General features: G+C 36.1%; 1 protein-coding gene across 8 annotated transcripts in view; it reads right to left on the bottom strand.

The window, feature by feature from the left end:
* LOC144437164 (protein FAN-like) overlaps positions 1 to 14,616 on the bottom strand; it is a 288,538-nt gene that overhangs the window by 159,450 nt on the left and 114,472 nt on the right. The window lies entirely within an intron of this gene.

Below are 14,616 nucleotides of genomic sequence, written 5' to 3'. Positions count from 1 at the left end.
ACACGGCTTGACACCACTACCAACAACCGTAGACCTCCATTTTGACAGCTGTCAAGTCAAATAACGCACTCCCATATACAGTCGAAACTTCGAAGATTTCAGGAAGAAGAGACATTTTGTTCGGCATGCGTCACAGACTTCATACTGCAGATTTAATGGCAGTGACATTTGTAACATTGCATGACAAAGAAATAATATAAAGCAAAACTGAATTTCTTGGTGTGTGGGGGGGGGGTTAGTGTGTGTCTAGATGCGAGAGCGAAGATTTTTCTTGATCGTTGAACACGAAAATAAAGTCTGGGTGTAAGTTTATATCATGTTCACTATATTTCTATTGAATAGATTAACTTCTTTCGGTATTATCGGATCGTTAATAGATCACAAAAAATATTACTATCAAAAACATAAGTGCGAAAACATATTCGTGTGAACAATTTTAATTTCAGCCCTTCATTGCTGTTAACATTTTGATAGAAATCTATAAATAACCCGTTACTTCTGTTTTGTAAATTCCATATACTTGGTACTGCCAACTTCTTGACTGAAAACAACGACAAGAAATAATCCATAACTTCGCCAGATCTCAAGTAAACCATCACTACATTACTGTTTACTGATATTTTGCATTCCTAGACAATCACCAATTTCAATATCGTCCCTTATGCAATTCCTGTTCGCTCAGAAATTATATCCAATGTCATGGTGGGAAATAATAATAATAGCCATCGGTTATAGTTTGGTTCGGTCCAGAGGAAGTTACTTCATAATGCTATAATTAGTGTAGTGTGAAGCCAAGGTTCGTGGAGCAGTAATAACCGTCACTCGTGAACTGGATTGCATATCATTAACAACAGTAAGAAATACAGATGACGACCGTTCGAGAAAGAGCGTTAGGAAATGATTTATACGAGAAAGGTTGTGGGAGCTCATAGGTAGAGTTGTGATAAGTGGGAATGACTGATGTCTTAAAAGCACATCGCAAGTTAATATGGAATACATTCCGGAAAAAGAGTGCATATTGTGAAACTTATCTTTTTAGAATCCAGCATGGCAGCCAAATCCTGTGTTAACCATATAGGATCCGGGGAAAATAAAGGTGTGTCGGTTTGTTTAAAAACAAACACAATGACCCCCCCCCCCCTCCACATTTATTTCGTCACCCCCCCCCCCCCCCCCACATTTATTTTGTCATTTCAGAGAGATCAACTAAATAAAACTATCCGTTCAAAAAGTTTGGAGAAATTTTAAAAGATTTTTATAGAATAAATGAGTCCTCGGAGGGGCTCTACCTCGTGTAAGTCACCAGAGTTATGACATGATTTTGCACAATATTCTTTTTCTACTACGTCATGGATTAGAATGAAAACAAGTCATTGAGAATGACATAGTCCCTGCTATGATTGGGTTTTAAGGAACTGGCAGTTTATGTTTTGTCATTTTCTTGATATCACTACTCTGATCATGCAACAACACTTGTGAACCTAAATCAAACAGACTTAGATATGTTGTGTCTGCTCGTTGGACATGGAACATGCCTACTCATGTTGTGTCTCCTCATTGGACATGGCACATGCCTACTCCTCAAGATGATGTGATGGAATAAACCATCAACAATAAAGAATGGGTCGGGTATGGGGGGGGGGGACCTGTTCAAGCATATCTGAGTTATGGCTTTGGACATGAAAACTGCACCAACGAAATGGCTGCCAGGTAGCGGACGGACGGACGGACGGACGGACGCACGGACAGACGGAACCCAATCCATAAGTCCCCGTCTCGGACTTCGTCCGGCGGGGACTAATAAGCACACAAGTGATTATACTGAAAGATGGATACTTGATAAAGATTTCAGTGATTTTCAAATTTATTTCAAGACGTTACGATTGATATATCTTTCCCGCTCTAAAATAGACATGGTACAAGAAATACCGAGTGACTAGTCCTTGTTTACAGAGTAGATTGCAGATTCTGAAGTACAGTCCCGACCACAGACACTAGTTTCCCGAGATATGTATCAGAATGTTTCTATCAGAATACAATACAATGTCGATAATATCAATGACATTGACGTGTTTTAGCCAATTGTATATGAAAGGGGTAAAATAATAACACTTGTTTCTGTGATCACGCACCCACCCACCACCAGATATTGACAAGGCATGTTTGTAACAGAACACACAACCCCCGGGACACAACCGTACGGCAACGTGAACTTTCAACCGGCCGTTTTACTCGGCAAACATTTAACAAACTTCAGATAAATCGTGTCGTTGTTACAATCGGCCAAAGATAAGTTTTGGAGTCGATCATGCGCCACATGACCACATACACGGACTACTGATATGACGATGCGACCACGTTATATCCAGCCGCTGGAGGTGCTTCGTTGTTTACAGTCCCGCACTACGTTGTTTTCTGGCGAAGTGCTAGATCTAGCACTTTGGCGAAAACTGGCGAAGTGCTAGATCTAGCACTTTGTCAAAAAGTGGCGAAGTGCTAGATCTAGCACTTTGCCCCGCAACTGTTCAATTATGGACTATTTAGCTACCTCCCATGGATGTATCATGAAGGATCATGCATAGAAAGATGGGATGAAACACGATTTTGTAGTTTGCAGGGGATTGCAGGGAAAATGGGCAACATACAATTCAAAAGAACTCGAACAATTTAATTTATTGATCAGGATGAAAATACAGTCAATCAGCTTAGTAACCACAAACCACAATCAGAATGGTTTATCACTTACAAAGACACTTTCAAAAGGTAGCGTAATAAGGCCTGTCCCCATATGAATCGATTCAGTTTAAAACCGGTTCGAATTCAGTTTATGTGCCGACACGGAATGTTAGAAATGGACTTGAATCACACATATTGTAATGTGTAAAGATGCAGTACCACCCCCACCCCGCTCCACTATAGCGTTGTACAGTATGGTGCACTACATTAAACTAACAGTGGAAATCAACTTCAGCGTCCATACGTATAATAAGTTATTTCTTTACAAATATATGTGGGCTTTTTGAAACTAGAACTTGTATTTACTAGGTCTAATGCCTTTTATTCTTCAAGTTGTTAAGTCGTTTTTTTTTATTCGCACAGTCCTCTATCAGAGGGACTGTGTTCGGATGTCATTACTGTAATTTGTCACATTGATGTTGAACGCCGCACCATGACAGTGATGAACGCATTGACGGCGGCTTTCAGCTGTTTCAAATGTCACATGAAAACATGGACAAATCTGTTTTGAATAATTAATCTATTTCTGAAAAAAAAAACTATTTTAGACGAAAACACTTTTGAATTTCACGTTAATAGAAGGATTGAATCAACATCGGTCGATCCATCAATTTGTTGGGAAAGCCGAAAAACACCTTCACAATACACCACGCTGGCTGTCTACGAGATTTTAGTTCAAGTTTACAGGTCACGTCAAACCATGGTCAAACACATGACATGTCATCGGTAATTTCGGGATTTACGTTGTATTCGTTTCATGTTCTACCGAAACATGGCCTAAGGCTGCTTTCACAAAAACTTGTTGGGGGGGGGGGGGGGGACTTGAAAATATATGGATAGTGTGTGTGTGTGTGTCGGGGGGGGGGGGGGGTACCTGAAAATAAATTGACATCATGACTTTTCAAACATGGGAAAATAAGCTTTTAAAATGTTGGTCTTCCTTTTTCAACAACAACAACAACAACAACAACAACAACAACAACAACAACAACAGCAGCTACAAACAACAGTTGCTCACAAGTTAGTAAAATGAAAAACAAAAACAGTCAAATTTTAATTTTCTTTTAATAAACTGTTAATGTAATGATAAATTGAAATGGGCGAATTGAGTGGTACAGATTGTTTTTTGTCTGAAAATACCAGTGTCTTTCATGTACACTATTATCTACTGAAATTTGGTTCATTTAATGTGTGAAATTACCTTTACACTGTACTGAAAATATTCTTTGTGACATGACTGTGTTTTGGTTTGTGGTTATCACAATGATATGTAACTTTTTCGTGGAAATTCTTACTAGTATTGAATGATAGACAAATATGACAGACAACATTTTACATTTGCAGCTCTTGGAAGTTAAAAAAAAAGAGTTGGAAAAGGTTCATCTCAGCCTGCCATCAAAATGTAAAAGATGCACCTGCACTAAAACATACTTGACAAGTATCAAAAACTTCTGTGCAAGGTATTTTTTCATCCTATAGATATGACTATAATTTTCAACATAAACTTTTAATAACACATTCTAAATATTTCCTAAAAATTAGCATATTGGCAACGTCTGCTACATGTGAAACAGAAGACAATATCTCACAAGCTGAGTTAACAGAGAAAAAGTAAAATAAGTTTTTTGCACGTACTTTTCAACTTTGCATGAATATACTATTACTTGTAAATATAAAGATAAATAAATAAACTTTGACATAACTCTCAATATAAAGTTACATGTACCCTAAAGATATATGGCAGGAATGAGGTAGTGAACTGAAACAATATGAGCAAATACTCCAATATAGTCTCAATAAACATTTTCATAAAGTAGTGTTTGCACAAACTGTGGAATTTTTTTGGAATGCTTAAAACATATCTCTGTAAAACATATCTGAATATATAAATACTTGAAGCAGCACATAATAATAATAATAATAATACACAAACATACTCATTTAAAAAATTCACAAAATAGACAAAGTTGAGGTTGTAAGATGCCACTATTATCAATCTAAAGAAAGTGAGAGTAATTTGTCATCTGATGACAGTGACAGTGAGAATGGTGATACAGCTAGTTCCAACTCTGATGAAGTTGAAGGAGAAATTGGGTCTGATGATGATGATGACAATGCCATGTTTATATGCACAAGATCTGGAAGGAGAGCTACCACTTGGAAATCAACAATTTAAATAAACACATTCTGAGACTTTGTTTAAAATCCTGCATTCACCTTTGTAATCTAACGTAAAAACCAGTCCAATAATCAGGCTCTTACAAGGTAAATGTATTACCAGGTTCATTAAGATATACAATTACTATGATAATAGGGCCATCTTAATTATCATTACCACTGATATATATCACTTGATTCCTATTCTGTTAGATGAAATGTGGCTGGCATTTTTGAGTCATACATTTATTTTCTTTTGACATTATATTGAACTAATTTACATCAAACAAGAACAGGATACATGGCAATGCATTTTATTAAGAGTTTTTTCAGTGTTATTTAGACTAATTTGATTTCTTTTAGCACACATTTAGGAAACTGAACTGGAACAATACAGTATAAAACTCTCTTTAGATAACATGTGCATCACAATATTTGCAAATACAACTAAAATTACATTCAATTGTAACACTACTAGTATAATGTACTAATACAATATTGAACAGAAAACAAAGACTCAGTTGGTCTGCTGATCATTTTACAAGAGTTATTCAAAGTGTAATTCATTTACAAGTATATGTTGTTTTTTGGAAAGGCACTGGTTAACATAACATTTTGTTTTAACTGGTGTTTGTGTATATATACACACAATATACAAATTGATTATATATATAATGGACAAAGTTGGTATTAAGTGTATTATGTACAGTTTTGTACTTGGTATGGAATGTTAACGCACAGGAAGAGTATTCCAAAAAAAAATTATTTGGGTGGGGGGTACTTGAAAATTTATTCGGGTAGGGGGGTACTTGAAATATTTGTGGCTTTGGCGGGGGGGGGGGGGGGGGGGGGGGGGGGGTACTTGAAAAATTTTGGAATATGGCAGGGGGGTACTTGAAAAAAAATTAGGGTTTGACAAAAAATCCCCCACACACCCCCCCCCCCCTAACAAGTTTTTGTGAAAGCAGCCTAACTTAGAAACTTCCCATAGGTGCGTTTTGACGATGTCCTCTCCACATAAATCATCTACTCTATGTCAACATTTTGTTGTTGCATCATGCATCATGAGACGTCACATTGACCTCATACTTTGCTTCGTTTACAAAACTGACATATTGTATCTCCATTAGACTGTCGACAGTCGCTTGTGCCTTTTTTTCCTACGTCTTATCTAAACTCCGATCTGGCGCAACACTACTATAATCGCATACTGATATCAAGGGCCGAAGGCCCGAGCGACTGTTGTCCCTTGCCGCGCCCTCATGCGATAACAATAAGGACATTTTTATTGTAGACTATTTGACATTTAGGTCATAGTTCACAAAGCTTGTCAATCAAAATGAACATGGCATCACCGGAGTCACCAAGCGAGTCAACATATCGAGACGCATTGGTGAAACTTGGATACTCACACTTGAAAGACTTTCAGAGAATTATAGATGCCTATGTCTCTGGGAAAGATGTTTTCGTTAGTGTACTGACAGGAAGTGGCAAGTCCATAGCCTATGAAGCCCGGGCTATGAAGTCGCTCCGACCATTCTCGATACAGCCATCATGATACAGCTAACAACGTCTGCAACATTGTCCTAGTAGTATCCCCATTGATAGCGCTAATATAATCCCGTATATAAACGGCAAAGGCCCTTTTATTTGTGGTAATTTTGCTAAACAATAGGGAAGTGGTAACAACCTAGCGATAGCTCCTGCTGAACTGCAGTTATGCATGTGTTCCAACCATTGACATATCTACCTACCGTACTGTGACCAAGTCATTATGAATATATGACGTATGTAATTACTGCATGCGTCTTCAATAAGAATGGAAATCTGAGGTACATTTCTCGAAATTACTTTCGGTCAGACGTCAGAAAAGTTACGCCAACTTTGCCATTGATAACTTTACGCAGCTGTCAATCAACATGTAGTACACACAAACGAACTAATCCTAATGATGCTTACATTTATCTCCAAAATAAACACGATAGTCAATAGGGGGAGAACCATTTGATTTTGGGGGGGGGGGGGGTATGGAGGAAGTAGGTATGGGAGGAAATTTTTTTTTCCAGTCAGAGTGACAGCAATTTTTTTTTCTACTGTCAGTCCTGCATCAATTTTTTTTTTTCAAATGGAGTAACTGCAATTTTTTTTTTTAATTAGTCATTAAGTTTGTAAAACGTTAAATTACAACTTTAAATTATAGAGCAGTTCCAAAATCAACTCTGATCAGTACTAAACTTGCTTTTCTTTGAATCAGTCAATTCCTCTAAGTTCTCAGGGAAGATATTATTTTTTGTACTTCGTTATATTTGTTGTTCCTCAATTTTCATTGTCAACTTGAGAAAGATTTATTTGTACATCTTTATAAGAGATTTATATTGAAAGAAAAGTATATTGATTTTAACACTAGTTTATTGACTCCTGTCTTGTTTTTTTAAATTGTCTTAATTTACAGAAGCCAAACAGTCCCCTTCAGATATTGACTGTGTCATTGAGATATTGAAACAAAAATCCTGAAATATGTTTTCTTGGGTCAGAAAAGGAAAGGAAAACTTTGTGTGCACTTGGGTTTAAAGCAGAGCTATATAGTGCATTCTTTAATGATAAGTGCTGGTAAAAAAACAGGAATTTATACTTGTATTAAAAACATTTGCGCCGCTTATGACGACGTGCCGCCAAAGAATACATGAGAATAAGGTTTCCAAATTTGCTCATTTCTGGTGCATTGTGACAAATTTTTTTTTCACTTCTGTCTGTTATGACAATTTTTTTTTCTCAAGCCATTACAGGGTCAAAATTTTTTTTTTCTGGTTCACCTGGAAACAAATTTTTTTTTCTCAAAATCCTCTATACCCCCCCCCCCCCCCCGAAATCAAATGGTTCTCCCCTAGCAATAGTGTGCCATATACATGTACACATTACAAAAAGTAAATTTGTCATTGACGTCAATTCTAGCCGTCTTCTTTGCTTGAAACCAAGTTATGAGCACATTGAGTACAGATATTCTCTGTGTCTTGCACAATGACCAATCGCAATCAGATTGGGCAAACAACGCCTCGACCGCCTCTCTCTGATCTTCGGTGACGATAATTGACTTTAAAACTCACCCTGACTGCTATGGGGTGAGATCCCCATCAAAATAAATGTATTTAATGTATTTTAAGATTTCCACAATTATATCTGTATTTATTCACTTTTTTTTAATTTTAATTATTTAATATGTAATTATTTTTAAAATTTATATTTCATTATTAAATATTTCCACAATTATTTCTGTATTTATTCACTTTTTTATTATAATTATTTCTGTAATTATTTTTAAAATTTATAATTTCGTCATTAAATATTTCCACAATTTCATTTTTTATTCACTTATTTATTATAATTATTTCTTTATATATTCACTTATATTTATTTTAATTATTTCTGTATTTGTTCTTAATTTGCTTTTTATTTTTATTTTTCTATTATTAATTCAAGTTGAATTATTTGACTTATGTCAAGAAACTCACCGTAGTTTAAAGTAATTTATTCTCTATGTTTAATTGATGAATATTTTATTTTGGCGGAGCTTGCATCGTAGTTTAAAGTAATTATTCCTTATGCCTGCAAACCATGTTTAGTTGATAACTTAAACTTGAACAATTACAATTACAATTGATAAATATTTTATTTTGGCGGAGATCTCACCATAGTTTAAAGTAATTTATTCACTATGCTTGAAAACCATGGTTCGGGGCCATAGATTCGTCCTATGACTGCAACGTGCAACGTATTTGGCCCGGAACATGGTTATCAAGCACAGTGAATAAATTTCTTCAACTACGGTGAGATCTCCGCCAAAATACAATAATTAATTTACTCTCTATGCCTGCAAACCATGTTCAGGGGCCTACAATACGTCATATGACGTATTTGCATCACTTCTCTCCAATCACGATTGATTACTAACTGACTATCATATGCATCATGGCAACTGAGCTTATAAATCTATGTGAATATATGCCTGGAATCGTTAGATCGCTGGATGATGTTTCAGAGTTTAATCAGTTGAATACTGCAGTCCATAAAGTTGTTTTGGTTGAAGAAGAATTGGTTTGGCATGCCCTTAGTTTTGATATTCCAAATGAAGTCTTCAATTACATTCGGTACGCTATAACAACTTTACAGGAATGTGATGAAGCTGGCAGTACAGATGTGCGCCATTTATCCCCAAAATCGGTGAATTACGTGATATAACAAACTATGACTTTCGAGAGAAAATAAATTTGTAACCTTGAATAAATGTTTGTGTAGTTTTATTAAATGTAAATATGAGACAGTAAGCAGCAGGGTCGTAAATTTTTCCCTGTATTTTCTATGGACAATCGGTGCCGCGGTGGTGCACATGGACGGTGTAACGTGTATCATCATGCTAGGCACAACATTAGTCAAGTTACGTGTACACTGTATGCTTGTAATGGCAATACTGTCACTCGGTAAATTGTATCATGTACTAATATTATATTCTGGCCTTTGAGTGAGAAATGAGACGACAAGTAAAATTTATAACTGTGAGTAAATGTATATACTTGTACTATATTAATTGCAATTGTGGGATGGCTGGGTTGTAAATCCTCATATTTTCTACAAAAAAGTGATGTGCACGGTGCATACGCCATCCCCGGATGCCATCATCACACAGGCCATGTGTTTTGTACAGTAGTGTAAAAACCTCTGTAATTACGCTCTAACTTTCGAGCAATCAACCCGGAGAAATAACATTCAGCCAATAAAGTTATAACTGTGAATTGATGTTTGTACTTTTAATAGTCTAAATTGTGATTATGATACGGCAGGGTCGCAAACCACGATAAGTAAACGATGTATGCCCGGACGCTATGCATATGAAGAGAGCAGATAAACTTAGACCCACGTACGCTACGCTACGAGCATGCAACACAGCTCGGTAAATTATGTGTACTAAACCCTGGCTTTTGAGCAAAAAGAAAGAGACAAATAAATTCATGACTGAGTAAATTTTACTTCTTTTTAATGATAACTTTGGGACAGCAGGGACAACGTGATAGCCGTCATATATTTTCTTCAAAAGTGACACAATGTAATGCATGTGTAGAACCATAGACAGTGGAGGGGAGATCTCCACTGTCTATGGTAGAACCAACAACATTTAATTGTTTGTGTCTTCCATATGGGTAATCTGACGTGCTGTGCCGCCGGGCAAGCAATGCAGTCTAAATGCCACCCACCAACATGCGTGCGGCAAATTTCATAGCCACCCCCCCCCCCCCCCCCCTCCAGTTTGGGATAATTTTCCTGTAAAATGTCGTGGAGATCAGTCGCTGTACTGTCATACACATTCCGCCATACTCATGATACTTGATTTACTAACAGTGAACTACGTCATGAATGACATATCTTTGGCCCCGGAACATGGTTTGCAAGCATAGTGAATAAATCAAATATTTCAAGTTGATAACTTAAACTTAAACAATTACAATTGATGAAAAGCACAAATAAGAATCAAAATATAGACTTAAATAACAAAATACTGAATTGAAAAAAAAAAATTAATAATAAGCTTAAGAGAACGTCATAATTAAAATGTATTGCTGAGAATGTTTAAATTGGCAAATGAAATAATAAAATAATTTAATACGATAAATAATTAAAATCTTAACAATGGTGAGGAAAAGTGAAATCAGATGCAAAATACAGACTTAAATAACGGAATTATAAATTAATTTTTAAAACTAATTGAATGTTAAGAAATAAAGGTAAATGATTAAATAAGTAAGTTTCTTGACATAAGTGAAATAATTGAACTTGAATAATAGAAAAATAAAAATAACAAGAACAAATTGCAAATTAAGAACAAAATACAGAAATAATTAAAATAAATAAGTGAATAAATAAATAATGAAATATTTTCAAAAATAATTAAAATTAATTTGACAAAGGAAATACACCTATTTCATTAAAATAAATAAGTGAATAAATAAAGAAATAATCATAATAAAATAAATAAATTTGACAATAAAGTAAATACATTAATTTTATTAAAATAAAGAAGTGAATAAATAATTGTGTCAATTAAATACATCTATATATTTGGCGGGGATCTCACCCCATAGACTGCAAGTTCAGACTAACGTACTGTTCTAAACTTTGAGTCTGACTGCACAGTTTATAACATGTTAGTACGTTGTACCACAGACAACTTGTCTGTGGTTGTACCATCATTTCACATCCATTTCTATACACAACCACCCGTGCACTCTTGGTGTACGCGATCCATTGCTATGAAGTGTTGATAGATAGAACTTCTGTCAGTGTCACGTCTGTAGCATCTGTTCGTACGATCGTGGCGTTGACTATCATAAAATTTCAATGATATTTTCAATGGCCAATAAAGTAGGAAGTGTGCCATATGTCGAAAGAAGAAGAGTTGCCCTACGATTATCCATTTATGACTATTGTTCTAATTTACAACACAGTATTTGTAAAATACAAACCACCTGGAAGTATATAAACTACGAGTTTATATTGTCTGGATTTTGTATCATACAGTAATTGTTACTGAGTATCGCATTTCTTTTGAAAATGGTTTCAAATTCAATTCTGAATACAACGAGATTCGCATTGTTTGAATATGTAACAATAAAATGTTCACAGTGTAGCAAAAACTTCAACTAAGTGAAGGAGTCTGAAGTTTGGTATGGTATTGGGTATTCTTACTCGTGAAAATCAGATGACCATGAAATGCTAATAAATTGTTGTCTGACATACTTCAATTTATTGGGGTCACCCTATTTTTTTTTCTGTTTTTCATTATCTGGCCAACCCAAAGTTTCACCCCCCCCCCCCCCCCGACATCAACCACATAAATCACATAAAAAGAAAACATCAAGGAAAAGACACAACAAACTGTCATATCATATAGCATCGTGATAAAGATTACGTAAATTGACTCCTCAATCGGAATCTGAAATAATGGGGTGCAATAGGTATATATAGACTCAGTACTCTGAGGAGGCACTAGTTGAAGACGTGTCGGATCGGAGCACGATCTCTGTGCCGTGGTAAATATGGAGGCACTTTTCTGTTGTTGTTTCAGGTAGAACGTCTACCATTTGCATATTTGAATATTATCTACAAGCTTCACTATCACACATTTTATACATGAATTTTATAACTATATAATACCCCCGGTATGCTAGCTGCAGTCGAGGGAAGGTAAAAAAGGGTGTCCAAAACATCTATTGCTTGAGTGGAGTGTCAGTCGGAGTTGGTACAATAAGTTGACTTCCGTAGCACTCTCTCGCTACCAGTACCACTGTAACAGCTAGCTGCTAAACAAGGCAATAGACTAGTGAGCATGACAATGTATAGGGTGTCGAGGTCGTCAACGACGTCATTATGAATGTTAAAAAAACGTGCGGTTTCAAGCTTTAACAAAGAAAGATAGGAAAGGAAAAAGTACTTGATTATGACCATCAAAATGCATTTACGAGGTCAAATTTGCGCTGCAGTTTACGTGTGTTGAATGTTGAGTGACCTTACATTGAACTGTATGCAAATCATACAATAGAGTAACGCCCCATTAAATGATGTCACATCATGAATAAGTAATAGCAACGGAGATGGCACGAGCGACAACAGTCAAAGAAGTTTAAGCCACTCCTTACACGGACGATGAAGCAGATAAGCCGAATGGTTCACCGACGTAAACAACGGTTGCCACTGCCGGTTCTCTTCCGGTCGAGTCGTACGCGTCGTTGAACCGCTGATCAACCGGTGTTAAACCGGAAGCTTAAACATCAGTTTTCATGCAGTGCGTGTCCCTGCTTTAAATATTTATTTTCATTGTAAAACTTTCATGTTTTCATGGTAGAACATTTAATTAGTAATATTCATCATCTTGAGAGTCCTGATTTTTCCCTTTCATGGTGGACAATGATGGCCCTCTTTTTTCTCAAATGGCCCCCTTTTTGCACAGGCAGGGGCCCACAATGGCCCTCCTTTTTGGTATCCTAGATCGAACATTGGCATATGCTGATCCATGCTGGGTATAGGTGTTCATTTGCTGAATAAATTATTGAATGTTCATTCATTTGTCTTTAAATCCATGTTATCTTTGCAATATATGTGATCATTTGACTGTTGCTATGGGAGTGGCCTTGTTGCTAGGCACATTTGCATACATTTTTTGAATGTTTATTCATTTGTATGTATTATCTTTACAAAATATGTGATCATTTGGCTGTTGCTATGGGCGTGTTCATGTTGCTAGGCATATTTGCATACATTTTTTTTGAATGGTTATTCATTTGTCTATCAATTCCTATTATCTTTGCAATATACGTGACTATTTGGTTGTTGCTATAGGCGTGGTCTTGTTGCTAGGCAAATTACATACATTTTTTGAATGTTTATTCAATTGTCTATTCATCCCCATGGTTATCTTTGTGAAATACACCACCGATTGGCTGTTGCTATGGGCGTGGTCTTGTTGCTAGGCACATTTGCATACATTTTTTGAATGCTTATTTATTTGTCTATCAATTCCTGTTGTTATCTTTGTAATATATGTGATGACTTGGCTGTTGCTATGGGCGTGGTCTTGTTGCTAGGCACATTTTTGAATGCAATCTGTTTTTTGGAATGATTAAGGATTGTGCATTTATAGGAACCTGTTTTAATCATAGTGTCTAAGATTTAATTCAACTGTGCTAAAAACAGGCCTAGGTTGCCAAGCAACCTTAAACAGATGTTAATCTTTACGCCATTGACACTAGCACGGGAAGTAGCCCATAAAAGATTTAATTATTTCACTGCATCAATAAAACAAGAATCTTTCATTTCGAGGCTGAAATCAAAGTATTTTGTAATACATTTTCGAACGTAAAATGCACATTTCTGATGTGATCACTTTCATTTGAACAATTTCCCAACTAGACACCCATGGTAATGGACCCACCAAATGGCAATCGGTTCAGCGATTTTTGACTTTAAGTTGTTTACACACACACACACACACACACACACACACACACACACACACTCAGAGATGCCTATAGCACTACTGAACCTTTTATTTTATTTAAAGAGGGTTAAAATCATACAGATAACCTCTGGATAACCTGGTTAGCTAAAAGCTAGTCTTCCCCAGGGCCCTCTAAAGACAACAAAACAGGATAGGTATTAAAAACACACACAGAAATACAAATAAGACAAATACAATATACAATATGCAGGAATCAATAAAACTCATTTAAAATATGCTTCTATAAAATTAGTCTTAAAAGCGCTTAGAGACAGTGAACTCCGAACTTTTTCAGTAAGCTTTTTAAAAGTGATTGCACCAGCATGTCTTAATGCTCTGGACGTTGACATTAATTTGTTTGTGGGGACATATAGGACATTGTTTTGGCTGCTGAGTCTGGTATTGCGGGATGATACATTATTGATCCTTGTAAACATGTCTGAAATATATTGAGGTGTCAAATTGTTCAGTGTTTTGTAAACAAGGCAACTGGTTCTGTCCTTAACTCTTTCGTGTGCGGTCATAATTCTGCATCCATTAAAAAATGGGGCAGATGGAGCAGCTCTGGGGGCATCCATAATCAATCTGAGAGCCATTTTTTGCAAAACTGTAATTCATGCAATATTGCAAGAATTACCCCAGACAGTATTACAGTAGTCAATGTATGGTTGGATGAAAGC

The sequence above is a fragment of the Glandiceps talaboti genome, chromosome 7 (assembly GCF_964340395.1).
Source record: "Glandiceps talaboti chromosome 7, keGlaTala1.1, whole genome shotgun sequence".
NCBI lineage: Eukaryota > Metazoa > Hemichordata > Enteropneusta > Spengelidae > Glandiceps > Glandiceps talaboti.
The sequence above is the reverse complement of the archived record's forward strand: the minus strand, read 5'-3'. Positions and strand labels throughout refer to the sequence as shown.